Here is a 14,851-nt window from a genome sequence, read left to right as displayed (position 1 = left end):
TAGAGGCATATCATTTGTGTTTTGTCAAGAGGTCCTACAAGTCAAACTTCTCAGTTTATACTTTCAGTAACACAGATCTTTTTCCATTTTTGCGTACTAAAATTTTCCCATTTTTATAGTTTGCAGAACCTTCTAAACTGGCATCACTTTCCTACCAGAGCCTGGATAGCTCAGTCGGTAGAGCATCAGACTTTTAATATGAGGGTCCAGGGATCAAGTCCCTGTTCGGGCGAGATCTTTTTAAACAATACTATTGTGCGTTTAATAAACAGCTTTTCTAAGTAAAATATTACTTTCTGGGATGGCACAATGAGAGCATCAGAGCCTGGATAGCTCAGTCGGTAGAGCATCAGACTTTTAATCTGAGGGTCCAGGGTTCAAGTCCCTGTTCGGGCGAGATCCTTTTAAACAATACTGTTGTGCGTTTAATAAACAGCTTTTCCAAGTAAAATATTACTTTCTGGGATGGCACAATGAGAACATCAGAGCCTGGATAGCTCAGTCGGTAGAGCATCAGACTTTTAATCTGAGGGTCCAGGGTTCAAGTCCCTGTTCGGGCGTGTATATTTATGGTATCTAATGATCTGCAGCATAAGCTCAGTTGCAGAAAAAAAATTTCATCAAGAGACTCTAAAAGCTAAACTTCTCTGTTTATTCTATCAATAATATTAATATTTTTCCGTTTTCAACAAAGAAAATTTTCTTTGGCATATCCTGGTTCAGGCGAGTATCTTTTTAAAAACAGATTGTTCTTTGTAAAATGGAGAACTTTGCAAAGTGGAAAATCACCCATTGAGGCAGGCATCTTTTAATTGTTGTTGCTTCATATACTCATTGTTCATTGAGTATCTGTACAGGCTGGCAAATTCCTATGAAAATTTTAAATGGACTATTGGTTTCATTGTCTTCACTCATTAAAATGATAAAGAAACTATTGAATATGCAGAGGCAAATGTCATTTCATCTGAAATAATCTCCAGAAACAAATGTTTTACAACTGCAAAACTTTATTTAATTCTTCTTTCCTTCAGTATTTAGGTTCGTTTTAGCCTCATCACATGAGCTAGGGAGAATATGTTTTGAGCCAAGAAAAGTCTGTACATTATTTGTCACATTTCAAATATCCACATAATGGACAATCATTTCGCCTCATTTTACATTGGACTCTACTTGATCTCTTTTCAATTGGCAGACATTAACATTTTTAGGCAGTAATTAATTCATCGCCAAGTAGTACAGTTAAAAATTAAATCTGGAAGGCTACATTTCATCAGAGACTCAAATTCATCGTACTGTGAGAGGCACACAGCATTTCAATTAGACTAGTAACAAATCAATTTTCTTCATCTATTAGAATGGAAAGACATTTTTGAAGGGTGATAATATTGATGGCATCTAATGATCTGCACTGTAAACCTAGAGGCATATCATTTGTGTTTTGTCAAGAGGTCCTACAAGTCAAACTTCTCAGTTTATACTTTCAGTAACACAGATCTTTTTCCATTTTTGCGTACTAAAATTTTCCCATTTTTATAGTTTGCCTAACCTTCTAAACTGGCATCACTTTCCTACCAGATCCTGGATAGCTCAGTCGGTAGAGCATCAGACTTTTAATATGAGGGTCCAGGGATCAAGTCCCTGTTCGGGCGAGATCTTTTTAAACAATACTATTGTGCGTTTAATAAACAGCTTTTCTAAGTAAAATATTACTTTCTGGGATGGCACAATGAGAGCATCAGAGCCTGGATAGCTCAGTCGGTAGAGCATCAGACTTTTAATCTGAGGGTCCAGGGTTCAAGTCCCTGTTCGGGCGAGATCCTTTTAAACAATACTGTTTAATTATACAGCATAAGCTCAGTTGCAGAAAAAAAATTTCATCAAGAGACTCTAAAAGCTAAACTTCTCTGTTTATTCTATCAATAATATTAATATTTTTCCGTTTTCAACAAAGAAAATTTTCTTTGGCATATCCTGGTTCAGGCGAGTATCTTTTTAAAAACAGATTGTTCTTTGTAAAATGGAGAACTTTGCAAAGTGGAAAATCACCCATTGAGGCAGGCATCTTTTAATTGTTGTTGCTTCATATACTCATTGTTCATTGAGTATCTGTACAGGCTGGCAAATTCCTATGAAAATTTTAAATGGACTATTGGTTTCATTGTCTTCACTCATTAAAATGATAAAGAAACTATTGAATATGCAGAGGCAAATGTCATTTCATCTGAAATAATCTCCAGAAACAAATGTTTTACAACTGCAAAACTTTATTTAATTCTTCTTTCCTTCAGTATTTAGGTTCGTTTTAGCCTCATCACATGAGCTAGGGAGAATATGTTTTGAGCCAAGAAAAGTCTGTACATTATTTGTCACATTTCAAATATCCACATAATGGACAATCATTTCGCCTCATTTTACATTGGACTCTACTTGATCTCTTTTCAATTGGCAGACATTAACATTTTTAGGCAGTAATTAATTCATCGCCAAGTAGTACAGTTAAAAATTAAATCTGGAAGGCTACATTTCATCAGAGACTCAAATTCATCGTACTGTGAGAGGCACACAGCATTTCAATTAGACTAGTAACAAATCAATTTTCTTCATCTATTAGAATGGAAAGACATTTTTGAAGGGTGATAATATTGATGGCATCTAATGATCTGCACTGTAAACCTAGAGGCATATCATTTGTGTTTTGTCAAGAGGTCCTACAAGTCAAACTTCTCAGTTTATACTTTCAGTAACACAGATCTTTTTCCATTTTTGCGTACTAAAATTTTCCCATTTTTATAGATTGCAGAACCTTCTAAACTGGCATCACTTTCCTACCAGAGCCTGGATAGCTCAGTCGGTAGAGCATCAGACTTTTAATATGAGGGTCCAGGGATCAAGTCCCTGTTCGGGCGAGATCTTTTTAAACAATACTATTGTGCGTTTAATAAACAGCTTTTCTAAGTAAAATATTACTTTCTGGGATGGCACAATGAGAGCATCGGAGCCTGGATAGCTCAGTCGGTAGAGCATCAGACTTTTAATCTGAGGGTCCAGGGTTCAAGTCCCTGTTCGGGCGAGATCGTTTTAAACAATACTGTTGTGCGTTTAATAAACAGCTTTTCCAAGTAAAATATTACTTTCTGGGATGGCACAATGAGAACATCAGAGCCTGGATAGCTCAGTCGGTAGAGCATCAGACTTTTAATCTGAGGGTCCAGGGTTCAAGTCCCTGTTCGGGCGTGTATATTTATGGTATCTAATGATCTGCAGCATAAGCTCAGATGCAGAAAAAAAATTTCATCAAGAGACTCTAAAAGCTAAACTTCTCTGTTTATTCTATCAATAATATTAATATTTTTCCGTTTTCAACAAAGAAAATTTTCTTTGGCATATCCTGGTTCAGGCGAGTATCTTTTTAAAAACAGATTGTTCTTTGTAAAATGGAGAACTTTGCAAAGTGGAAAATCACCCATTGAGGCAGGCATCTTTTAATTGTTGTTGCTTCATATACTCATTGTTCATTGAGTATCTGTACAGGCTGGCAAATTCCTATGAAAATTTTAAATGGACTATTGGTTTCATTGTCTTCACTCATTAAAATGATAAAGAAACTATTGAATATGCAGAGGCAAATGTCATTTCATCTGAAATAATCTCCAGAAACAAATGTTTTACAACTGCAAAACTTTATTTAATTCTTCTTTCCTTCAGTATTTAGGTTCGTTTTAGCCTCATCACATGAGCTAGGGAGAATATGTTTTGAGCCAAGAAAAGTCTGTACATTATTTGTCACATTTCAAATATCCACATAATGGACAATCATTTCGCCTCATTTTACATTGGACTCTACTTGATCTCTTTTCAATTGGCAGACATTAACATTTTTAGGCAGTAATTAATTCATCGCCAAGTAGTACAGTTAAAAATTAAATCTGGAAGGCTACATTTCATCAGAGACTCAAATTCATCGTACTGTGAGAGGCACACAGCATTTCAATTAGACTAGTAACAAATCAATTTTCTTCATCTATTAGAATGGAAAGACATTTTTGAAGGGTGATAATATTGATGGCATCTAATGATCTGCACTGTAAACCTAGAGGCATATCATTTGTGTTTTGTCAAGAGGTCCTACAAGTCAAACTTCTCAGTTTATACTTTCAGTAACACAGATCTTTTTCCATTTTTGCGTACTAAAATTTTCCCATTTTTATAGTTTGCCTAACCTTCTAAACTGGCATCACTTTCCTACCAGATCCTGGATAGCTCAGTCGGTAGAGCATCAGACTTTTAATATGAGGGTCCAGGGATCAAGTCCCTGTTCGGGCGAGATCTTTTTAAACAATACTATTGTGCGTTTAATAAACAGCTTTTCTAAGTAAAATATTACTTTCTGGGATGGCACAATGAGAGCATCAGAGCCTGGATAGCTCAGTCGGTAGAGCATCAGACTTTTAATCTGAGGGTCCAGGGTTCAAGTCCCTGTTCGGGCGAGATCCTTTTAAACAATACTGTTGTGCGTTTAATAAACAGCTTTTCCAAGTAAAATATTACTTTCTGGGATGGCACAATGAGAACATCAGAGCCTGGATAGCTCAGTCGGTAAAGCATCAGACTTTTAATCTGAGGGTCCAGGGTTCAAGTCCCTGTTCGGGCGTGTATATTTATGGTATCTAATGATCTGCAGCATAAGCTCAGATGCAGAAAAAAAATTTCATCAAGAGACTCTAAAAGCTAAACTTCTCTGTTTATTCTATCAATAATATTAATATTTTTCCGTTTTCAACAAAGAAAATTTTCTTTGGCATATCCTGGTTCAGGCGAGTATCTTTTTAAAAACAGATTGTTCTTTGTAAAATGGAGAACTTTGCAAAGTGGAAAATCACCCATTGAGGCAGGCATCTTTTAATTGTTGTTGCTTCATATACTCATTGTTCATTGAGTATCTGTACAGGCTGGCAAATTCCTATGAAAATTTTAAATGGACTATTGGTTTCATTGTCTTCACTCATTAAAATGATAAAGAAACTATTGAATATGCAGAGGCAAATGTCATTTCATCTGAAATAATCTCCAGAAACAAATGTTTTACAACTGCAAAACTTTATTTAATTCTTCTTTCCTTCAGTATTTAGGTTCGTTTTAGCCTCATCACATGAGCTAGGGAGAATATGTTTTGAGCCAAGAAAAGTCTGTACATTATTTGTCACATTTCAAATATCCACATAATGGACAATCATTTTGCCTCATTTTACATTGGACTCTACTTGATCTCTTTTCAATTGGCAGACATTAACATTTTTAGGCAGTAATTAATTCATCGCCAAGTAGTACAGTTAAAAATTAAATCTGGAAGGCTACATTTCATCAGAGACTCAAATTCATCGTACTGTGAGAGGCACACAGCATTTCAATTAGACTAGTAACAAATCAATTTTCTTCATCTATTAGAATGGAAAGACATTTTTGAAGGGTGATAATATTGATGGCATCTAATGATCTGCACTGTAAACCTAGAGGCATATCATTTGTGTTTTGTCAAGAGGTCCTACAAGTCAAACTTCTCAGTTTATACTTTCAGTAACACAGATCTTTTTCCATTTTTGCGTACTAAAATTTTCCCATTTTTATAGTTTGCCTAACCTTCTAAACTGGCATCACTTTCCTACCAGATCCTGGATAGCTCAGTCGGTAGAGCATCAGACTTTTAATATGAGGGTCCAGGGATCAAGTCCCTGTTCGGGCGAGATCTTTTTAAACAATACTATTGTGCGTTTAATAAACAGCTTTTCTAAGTAAAATATTACTTTCTGGGATGGCACAATGAGAGCATCAGAGCCTGGATAGCTCAGTCGGTAGAGCATCAGACTTTTAATCTGAGGGTTCAAGTCCCTGTTCGGGCGAGATCCTTTTAAACAATACTGTTGTGCGTTTAATAAACAGCTTTTCCAAGTAAAATATTACTTTCTGGGATGGCACAATGAGAACATCAGAGCCTGGATAGCTCAGTCGGTAGAGCATCAGACTTTTAATCTGAGGGTCCAGGGTTCAAGTCCCTGTTCGGGCGTGTATATTTATGGTATCTAATGATCTGCAGCATAAGCTCAGATGCAGAAAAAAAATTTCATCAAGAGACTCTAAAAGCTAAACTTCTCTGTTTATTCTATCAATAATATTAATATTTTTCCGTTTTCAACAAAGAAAATTTTCTTTGGCATATCCTGGTTCAGGCGAGTATCTTTTTACAAACAGATTGTTCTTTGTAAAATGGAGAACTTTGCAAAGTGGAAAATCACCCATTGAGGCAGGCATCTTTTAATTGTTGTTGCTTCATATACTCATTGTTCATTGAGTATCTGTACAGGCTGGCAAATTCCTATGAAAATTTTAAATGGACTATTGGTTTCATTGTCTTCACTCATTAAAATGATAAAGAAACTATTGAATATGCAGAGGCAAATGTCATTTCATCTGAAATAATCTCCAGAAACAAATGTTTTACAACTGCAAAACTTTATTTAATTCTTCTTTCCTTCAGTATTTAGGTTCGTTTTAGCCTCATCACATGAGCTAGGGAGAATATGTTTTGAGCCAAGAAAAGTCTGTACATTATTTGTCACATTTCAAATATCCACATAATGGACAATCATTTCGCCTCATTTTACATTGGACTCTACTTGATCTCTTTTCAATTGGCAGACATTAACATTTTTAGGCAGTAATTAATTCATCGCCAAGTAGTACAGTTAAAAATTAAATCTGGAAGGCTACATTTCATCAGAGACTCAAATTCATCGTACTGTGAGAGGCACACAGCATTTCAATTAGACTAGTAACAAATCAATTTTCTTCATCTATTAGAATGGAAAGACATTTTTGAAGGGTGATAATATTGATGGCATCTAATGATCTGCACTGTAAACCTAGAGGCATATCATTTGTGTTTTGTCAAGAGGTCCTACAAGTCAAACTTCTCAGTTTATACTTTCAGTAACACAGATCTTTTTCCATTTTTGCGTACTAAAATTTTCCCATTTTTATAGTTTGCAGAACCTTCTAAACTGGCATCCCTTTCCTACCAGAGCCTGGATAGCTCAGTCGGTAGAGCATCAGACTTTTAATATGAGGGTCCAGGGATCAAGTCCCTGTTCGGGCGAGATCTTTTTAAACAATACTATTGTGCGTTTAATAAACAGCTTTTCTAAGTAAAATATTACTTTCTGGGATGGCACAATGAGAGCATCAGAGCCTGGATAGCTCAGTCGGTAGAGCATCAGACTTTTAATCTGAGGGTCCAGGGTTCAAGTCCCTGTTCGGGCGAGATCCTTTTAAACAATACTGTTGTGCGTTTAATAAACAGCTTTTCCAAGTAAAATATTACTTTCTGGGATGGCACAATGAGAACATCAGAGCCTGGATAGCTCAGTCGGTAGAGCATCAGACTTTTAATCTGAGGGTCCAGGGTTCAAGTCCCTGTTCGGGCGTGTATATTTATGGTATCTAATGATCTGCAGCATAAGCTCAGATGCAGAAAAAAAATTTCATCAAGAGACTCTAAAAGCTAAACTTCTCTGTTTATTCTATCAATAATATTAATATTTTTCCGTTTTCAACAAAGAAAATTTTCTTTGGCATATCCTGGTTCAGGCGAGTATCTTTTTAAAAACAGATTGTTCTTTGTAAAATGGAGAACTTTGCAAAGTGGAAAATCACCCATTGAGGCAGGCATCTTTTAATTGTTGTTGCTTCATATACTCATTGTTCATTGAGTATCTGTACAGGCTGGCAAATTCCTATGAAAATTTTAAATGGACTATTGGTTTCATTGTCTTCACTCATTAAAATGATAAAGAAACTATTGAATATGCAGAGGCAAATGTCATTTCATCTGAAATAATCTCCAGAAACAAATGTTTTACAACTGCAAAACTTTATTTAATTCTTCTTTCCTTCAGTATTTAGGTTCATTTTAGCCTCATCACATGAGCTAGGGAGAATATGTTTTGAGCCAAGAAAAGTCTGTACATTATTTGTCACATTTCAAATATCCACATAATGGACAATCATTTCGCCTCATTTTACATTGGACTCTACTTGATCTCTTTTCAATTGGCAGACATTAACATTTTTAGGCAGTAATTAATTCATCGCCAAGAAGTACAGTTAAAAATTAAATCTGGAAGGCTACATTTCATCAGAGACTCAAATTCAACGTACTGTGAGAGGCACACAGCATTTCAATTAGACTAGTAACAAATCAATTTTCTTCATCTAATAGAATGGAAAGACATTTTTGAAGGGTGCTACTATTGATGGCATCTAATGATCTGCACTGTAAACCTAGAGGCATATCATTTGTGTTTTGTCAAGAGGTCCTACAAGTCAAACTTCTCAGTTTATACTTTCAGTAACACAGATCTTTTTCCATTTTTGCGTACTAAAATTTTCCCTTTTTTATAGTTTGCAGAACCTTCTAAACTGGCATCACTTTCCTGCTAGAGCCTGGATAGCTCAGTCAGTAGAGCATCAGGCTTTTAATCTGAGGGTCCAGGGTTCAAGTCCCTGTTCAGGCGAGATCTTTTTAAAAAATACTGTTGTGCGTTTAATAAACAGCTTTTCCAAGTAAAATATTACTTTCTGGGATGGCACAATGAGGGCATCAGAGCCTGGATAGCTCAGTCGGTAAAGCATCAGACTTTTAATCTGAGGGTCCAGGGTTCAAGTCCCTGTTAGGGCGTGTATATTTATGGTATCTAATGATCTGCAGCATAAGCTCAGATGCAGAAAAAATATTTCATCAAGAGACTCTAAAAGCTAAACTTCTCTGTTTATTCTATCAATAATACAAATATTTTTCCGTTTTCAACAAAGAAAATTTTCTTTGGCATATCCCGGTTCAGGTGAGTATCATTTTAAAAACAGATTGTTCTTTGTGAAATGGAGAACTTTGCAAAGTGGAAAATCACCCATTGAGGCAGGCATCTTTTAATTGTTGTTGCTTCATATACTCATTGTTCATTGAGTATCTGTACAGGCTGGCAAATTCCAGTGAAAATTTTAAATGGACTATTGGTTTCATTGTCTTCACTCATTAAAATGATAAAGAAACTATTGTATATGCAGAGGCTAAATGTCATTTCATCTGAAATAATCTCCAGAAACAAATGTTTTACAACTGCAAAACTTTATTTAATTCTTCTTTCCTTCAGTATTTAGGTTTGTTTTAGCCTCATCACATAAACTAGGGAGAATATGTTTTGAGCCAAGAAAAGTCTGTACATTATTTGTCACATTTCAAATATCCACATAATAGACAATCATTTGGCCTCATTTTACATTGGACTCTACTTGATCTCTTTTCAATTGGCAGACATTAACATCTTTAGGCAGTAATTAGATAATCGCCAAGTAGTACAGTTAAAAATTAAATCTGGAAGGCTACATTTCATCAGAGACTCAAATTCATCGTACTGTGAGAGGCACACAGCATTTCAATTAGACTAGTAACAAATCAATTTGCTTCATCTATTAGAATGGAAAGACATTTTTGAAGGGTGATAATATTGATGGCATCTAATGATCTGCACTGTAAACCTAGAGGCATATCATTTGTGTTTTGTCAAGAGGTCCTACAAGTCAAACTTCTCAGTTTATACTTTCAGTAACACAGATCTTTTTCCATTTTTGCGTACTAAAATTTTCCCATTTTTATAGTTTGCAGAACCTTCTAAACTGGCATCACTTTCCTACCAGAGCCTGGATAGCTCAGTCGGTAGATTATCAGACTTTTTATATGAGGGTCCAGGGTTCAAGTCCCTGTTCGGGCGAGATCTTTTTAAACAATACTATTGTGCGTTTAATAAACAGCTCTTCCAAGTAAAATATTACTTTCTGGGATGGCACAATGAGAACATCAGATCCTGGATAGCTCAGTCGCTAGAGCATCAGACTTTTAATCTGAGGGTCCAGAGTTCAAGTTCCTGTTTGGGTGTGTATATTTATGGTATCTAATGATCTGCAGCATAAGCTCAGATGCTGAAAAAAATATTTCATCAAGAGACTCTAAAAGCTAAACTTCTCTGTTTATTCTATCAATAATACAAATCTTTTTATGTTTTAAAAAAAGAAAATTTTCTTTGGCATATCCTGGTTCAGGCGAGTATCTTTTTAAAAACAGATTGTTCTTTGTAAAATGGAGAACTTTGCAAAGTGGAAAATCACCCATTGAGGCAGGCATCTTTTAATTGTTGTTGCTTTATATACTCATTGTTCATTGAGTATCTGTACAGGCTGGCAAATTCCAGTGAAAATTTTAAATGGACTATTGGTTTCATTGTCTTCACTCATTAAAATGATAAAGAAACTATTGTATATGCAGAGGCTAAATGTCATTTCATCTGAAATAATCTCCAGAAACAAATGTTTTACAACTGCAAAACTTTATTTAATTCTTCTTTCCTTCAGTATTTAGGTTTGTTTTAGCCTCATCACATAAACTAGGGAGAATATGTTTTGAGCCAAGAAAAGTCTGTACATTATTTGTCACATTTCAAATATCCACATAATAGACAATCATTTGGCCTCATTTTACATTGGACTCTACTTGATCTCTTTTCAATTGGCAGACATTAACATCTTTAGGCAGTATTTAGATCATCGCCAAGTAGTACAGTTAAAAATTAAATCTGGAAGGCTACATTTCATCAGAGACTCAAATTCATCGTACTGTGAGAGGCACACAGCATTTCAATTAGACTAGTAACAAATCAATTTTCTTCATCTATTAGAATGGAAAGACATTTTTGAAGGGTGCTAATATTGATGGCATCTAATGATCTGCACTGTAAACCTAGAGGCATATCATTTGTGTTTTGTCAAGAGGTCCTAAGAGTCAAACTTCTCAGTTTATACTTTCAGTAACACAGATCTTTTTCCATTTTTGCGTACTAAAATTTTCCCTTTTTTATAGTTTGCAGAACCTTCTAAACTGGCACCACTTTCCTGCTAGAGCCTGGATAGCTCAGTCAGTAGAGCATCAGGCTTTTAATCTGAGGGTCCAGGGTTCAAGTCCCTGTTGGGCGAGATCTTTTTAAACAATACTGTTGTGCGTTTAATAAACAGCTTTTCCAAGTAAAATATTACTTTCTGGGATGGCACAATGAGGGCATCAGAGCCTGGATAGCTCAGTCGGTAAAGCATCAGACTTTTAATCTGAGGGTCCAGGGTTCAAGTCCCTGTTCGGGCGAGATCTTTTTAAACAATACTGTTGTGCGTTTAATAAACAGCTTTTCCAAGTAAAATATTACTTTCTGGGATGGCACAACGAGAACATCAGAGCCTGGATAGCTCAGTCGGTAGAGCATCAGACTTTTAATATGAGGGTCCAGGGTTCAAGTCCCTGTTCGGGCGAGATCCTTTTTAACAATACTGTTGTGCGTTTAATAAACAGCTTTTCCAAGTAAAATATTACTTTCTGGGATGGCACAATGAGAACATCAGAGCCTGGATAGCTTAGTCAGTAGAGCATCAGACTTTTAATCTGAGGGTCCAGTGTTCAAGTCCCTGTTCGGGCGTGTATATTTATGGTATCTAATGATCTGCAGCATAAGTTTAGATGCAGAAAAAATATTTCATCAAGAGACTCTAAAAGCTAAACTTCTCTGTTTATTCTATCAATAATACAAATATTTTTCCGTTTTCAACAAAGAAAATTTTCTTTGGCATATCCTGGTTCAGGTGAGTATCATTTTAAAAACAGATTGTTCTTTGTGAAATGGAGAACTTTGCAAAGTGGAAAATCACCCATTGAGGCAGGCATCTTTTAATTGTTGTTGCTTCATATACTCATTGTTCATTGAGTATCTGTACAGGCTGGCAAATTCCAGTGAAAATTTTAAATGGACTATTGGTTTCATTGTCTTCACTCATTAAAATGATAAAGAAACTATTGTATATGCAGAGGCTAAATGTCATTTCATCTGAAATAATCTCCAGAAACAAATGTTTTACAACTGCAAAACTTTATTTAATTCTTCTTTCCTTCAGTATTTAGGTTTGTTTTAGCCTCATCACATAAACTAGGGAGAATATGTTTTGAGCCAAGAAAAGTCTGTACATTATTTGTCACATTTCAAATATCCACATAATAGACAATCATTTGGCCTCATTTTACATTGGACTCTACTTGATCTCTTTTCAATTGGCAGACATTAACATCTTTAGGCAGTATTTAGATCATCGCCAAGTAGTACAGTTAAAAATTAAATCTGGAAGGCTACATTTCATCAGAGACTCAAATTCATCGTACTGTGAGAGGCACACAGCATTTCAATTAGACTAGTAACAAATCAATTTTCTTCATCTATTAGAATGGAAAGACATTTTTGAAGGGTGCTAATATTGATGGCATCTAATGATCTGCACTGTAAACCTAGAGGCATATCATTTGTGTTTTGTCAAGAGGTCCTAAGAGTCAAACTTCTCAGTTTATACTTTCAGTAACACAGATCTTTTTCCATTTTTGCGTACTAAAATTTTCCCTTTTTTATAGTTTGCAGAACCTTCTAAACTGGCACCACTTTCCTGCTAGAGCCTGGATAGCTCAGTCAGTAGAGCATCAGGCTTTTAATCTGAGGGTCCAGGGTTCAAGTCCCTGTTGGGCGAGATCTTTTTAAACAATACTGTTGTGCGTTTAATAAACAGCTTTTCCAAGTAAAATATTACTTTCTGGGATGGCACAATGAGGGCATCAGAGCCTGGATAGCTCAGTCGGTAAAGCATCAGACTTTTAATCTGAGGGTCCAGGGTTCAAGTCCCTGTTCGGGCGAGATCTTTTTAAACAATACTGTTGTGCGTTTAATAAACAGCTTTTCCAAGTAAAATATTACTTTCTGGGATGGCACAACGAGAGCATCAGACCCTGGATAGCTCAGTCGGTAGAGCATCAGACTTTTAATATGAGGGTCCAGGGTTCAAGTCCCTGTTCGGGCGAGATCCTTTTTAACAATACTGTTGTGCGTTTAATAAACAGCTTTTCCAAGTAAAATATTACTTTCTGGGATGGCACAATGAGAACATCAGAGCCTGGATAGCTTAGTCAGTAGAGCATCAGACTTTTAATCTGAGGGTCCAGTGTTCAAGTCCCTGTTCGGGCGTGTATATTTATGGTATCTAATGATCTGCAGCATAAGTTTAGATGCAGAAAAAATATTTCATCAAGAGACTCTAAAAGCTCAACTTCTCTGTTTATTCTATCAATAATACAAATATTTTTCCGTTTTCAACAAAGAAAATTTTCTTTGGCATATCCTGGTTCAGGTGAGTATCATTTTAAAAACAGATTGTTCTTTGTGAAATGGAGAACTTTGCAAAGTGGAAAATCACCCATTGAGGCAGGCATCTTTTAATTGTTGTTGCTTCATATACTCATTGTTCATTGAGTATCTGTACAGGCTGGCAAATTCCAGTGAAAATTTTAAATGGACTATTGGTTTCATTGTCTTCACTCATTAAAATGATAAAGAAACTATTGTATATGCAGAGGCTAAATGTCATTTCATCTGAAATAATCTCCAGAAACAAATGTTTTACAACTGCAAAACTTTATTTAATTCTTCTTTCCTTCAGTATTTAGGTTTGTTTTAGCCTCATCACATAAACTAGGGAGAATATGTTTTGAGCCAAGAAAAGTCTGTACATTATTTGTCACATTTCAAATATCCACATAATAGACAATGATTTGGCCTCATTTTACATTGGACTCTACTTGATCTCTTTTCAATTGGCAGACATTAACATCTTTAGGCAGTAATTAGATCATCGCCAAGTAGTACAGTTAAAAATTAAATCTGGAAGGCTACATTTCATCAGAGACTCAAATTCATCGTACTGTGAGAGGCACACAGCATTTCAATTAGACTAGTAACAAATCAATTTTCTTCATCTATTAGAATGGAAAGACATTTTTGAAGGGTGATAATATTGATGGCATCTAATGATCTGCACTGTAAACCTAGAGGCATATCATTTGTGTTTTGTCAAGAGGTCCTACAAGTCAAACTTCTCAGTTTATACTTTCAGTAACACAGATCTTTTTCCATTTTTGCGTACTAAAATTTTCCCTTTTTTATAGTTTGCAGAACCTTCTAAACTGGCATCACGTTCCTCCTAGAGCCTGGATAGCTCAGTCAGTAGAGCATCAAGCTTTTAATCTGAGGGTCCAGGGTTCAAGTCCCTGTTCAGACGAGATCTTTTTAAACAATACTGTTGTGCGTTTAATAAACAGCTTTTCCAAGTAAAATATTACTTTCTGGGATGGCACAATGAGAGCATCAGAGCCTGTATAGCTCAGTCGGTAGAGCATCAGACTTTTAATATGAGGGTCCAGGGTTCAAGTCCCTGTTCGGGCGAGATCCTTTTAAACAATACTGTTGTGCGTTTAATAAACAGCTTTTCCATGTAAAATATTACTTTCTGGCATGGCACAATGAGAACATCAGAGCCTGGATAGCTCAGTCGGTAGAGCATCAGACTTTTGATCTGAGGGTCCAGGGTTCAAGTCCCTGTTCGGGCGTGTATATTTATGGTATCTAATGATCTGCAGCATAAGCTCAGATGCAGAAAAAATATTTCATCAAGAGACTCTAAAAGCTAAACTTCTCTGTTTATTCTATCAATAATACAAATATTTTTCCGTTTTCAACAAAGAAAATTTTCTTTGGCATATCCTGGTTCAGGTGAGTATCATTTTAAAAACAGATTGTTCTTTGTGAAATGGAGAACTTTGCAAAGTGGAAAATCACCCATTGAGGCAGGCATCTTTTAATTGTTGTTGCTTCATATACTCATTGTTCATTGA

The 14,851-nt window shown here is 35.7% G+C and overlaps 9 non-coding genes across 9 annotated transcripts; all 9 read left to right on the top strand.

Moving 5' to 3' along the window:
* The first annotated feature begins 323 nt into the window (after positions 1 to 323).
* On the top strand, positions 324 to 396 carry TRNAK-UUU (transfer RNA lysine (anticodon UUU)). The gene has a single exon. It is a non-coding gene; the product is annotated as a tRNA-Lys (tRNA).
* Positions 397 to 487: 91 nt separating this feature from the next.
* Positions 488 to 560, top strand: TRNAK-UUU (transfer RNA lysine (anticodon UUU)). Its single transcript has one exon. It is a non-coding gene; the product is annotated as a tRNA-Lys (tRNA).
* Positions 561 to 1,740: 1,180 nt separating this feature from the next.
* On the top strand, positions 1,741 to 1,813 carry TRNAK-UUU (transfer RNA lysine (anticodon UUU)). Its single transcript has one exon. It is a non-coding gene; the product is annotated as a tRNA-Lys (tRNA).
* A 1,184-nt stretch (positions 1,814 to 2,997) lies between these two features.
* TRNAK-UUU (transfer RNA lysine (anticodon UUU)) lies at positions 2,998 to 3,070 on the top strand. Its single transcript has one exon. It is a non-coding gene; the product is annotated as a tRNA-Lys (tRNA).
* Positions 3,071 to 3,161: 91 nt separating this feature from the next.
* TRNAK-UUU (transfer RNA lysine (anticodon UUU)) lies at positions 3,162 to 3,234 on the top strand. The gene has a single exon. It is a non-coding gene; the product is annotated as a tRNA-Lys (tRNA).
* A 1,180-nt stretch (positions 3,235 to 4,414) lies between these two features.
* On the top strand, positions 4,415 to 4,487 carry TRNAK-UUU (transfer RNA lysine (anticodon UUU)). Its single transcript has one exon. It is a non-coding gene; the product is annotated as a tRNA-Lys (tRNA).
* A 1,501-nt stretch (positions 4,488 to 5,988) lies between these two features.
* On the top strand, positions 5,989 to 6,061 carry TRNAK-UUU (transfer RNA lysine (anticodon UUU)). The gene has a single exon. It is a non-coding gene; the product is annotated as a tRNA-Lys (tRNA).
* A 1,180-nt stretch (positions 6,062 to 7,241) lies between these two features.
* TRNAK-UUU (transfer RNA lysine (anticodon UUU)) lies at positions 7,242 to 7,314 on the top strand. Its single transcript has one exon. It is a non-coding gene; the product is annotated as a tRNA-Lys (tRNA).
* Positions 7,315 to 7,405: 91 nt separating this feature from the next.
* On the top strand, positions 7,406 to 7,478 carry TRNAK-UUU (transfer RNA lysine (anticodon UUU)). The gene has a single exon. It is a non-coding gene; the product is annotated as a tRNA-Lys (tRNA).
* The last annotated feature ends 7,373 nt before the right edge of the window (positions 7,479 to 14,851 follow it).

Source organism: Crinia signifera, chromosome 1 (assembly GCF_055691185.1).
Source record: "Crinia signifera chromosome 1, ASM5569118v1, whole genome shotgun sequence".
NCBI classification, from domain to species: domain Eukaryota; kingdom Metazoa; phylum Chordata; class Amphibia; order Anura; family Myobatrachidae; genus Crinia; species Crinia signifera.
This window is presented reverse-complemented; position numbering and strand designations above follow the sequence as displayed.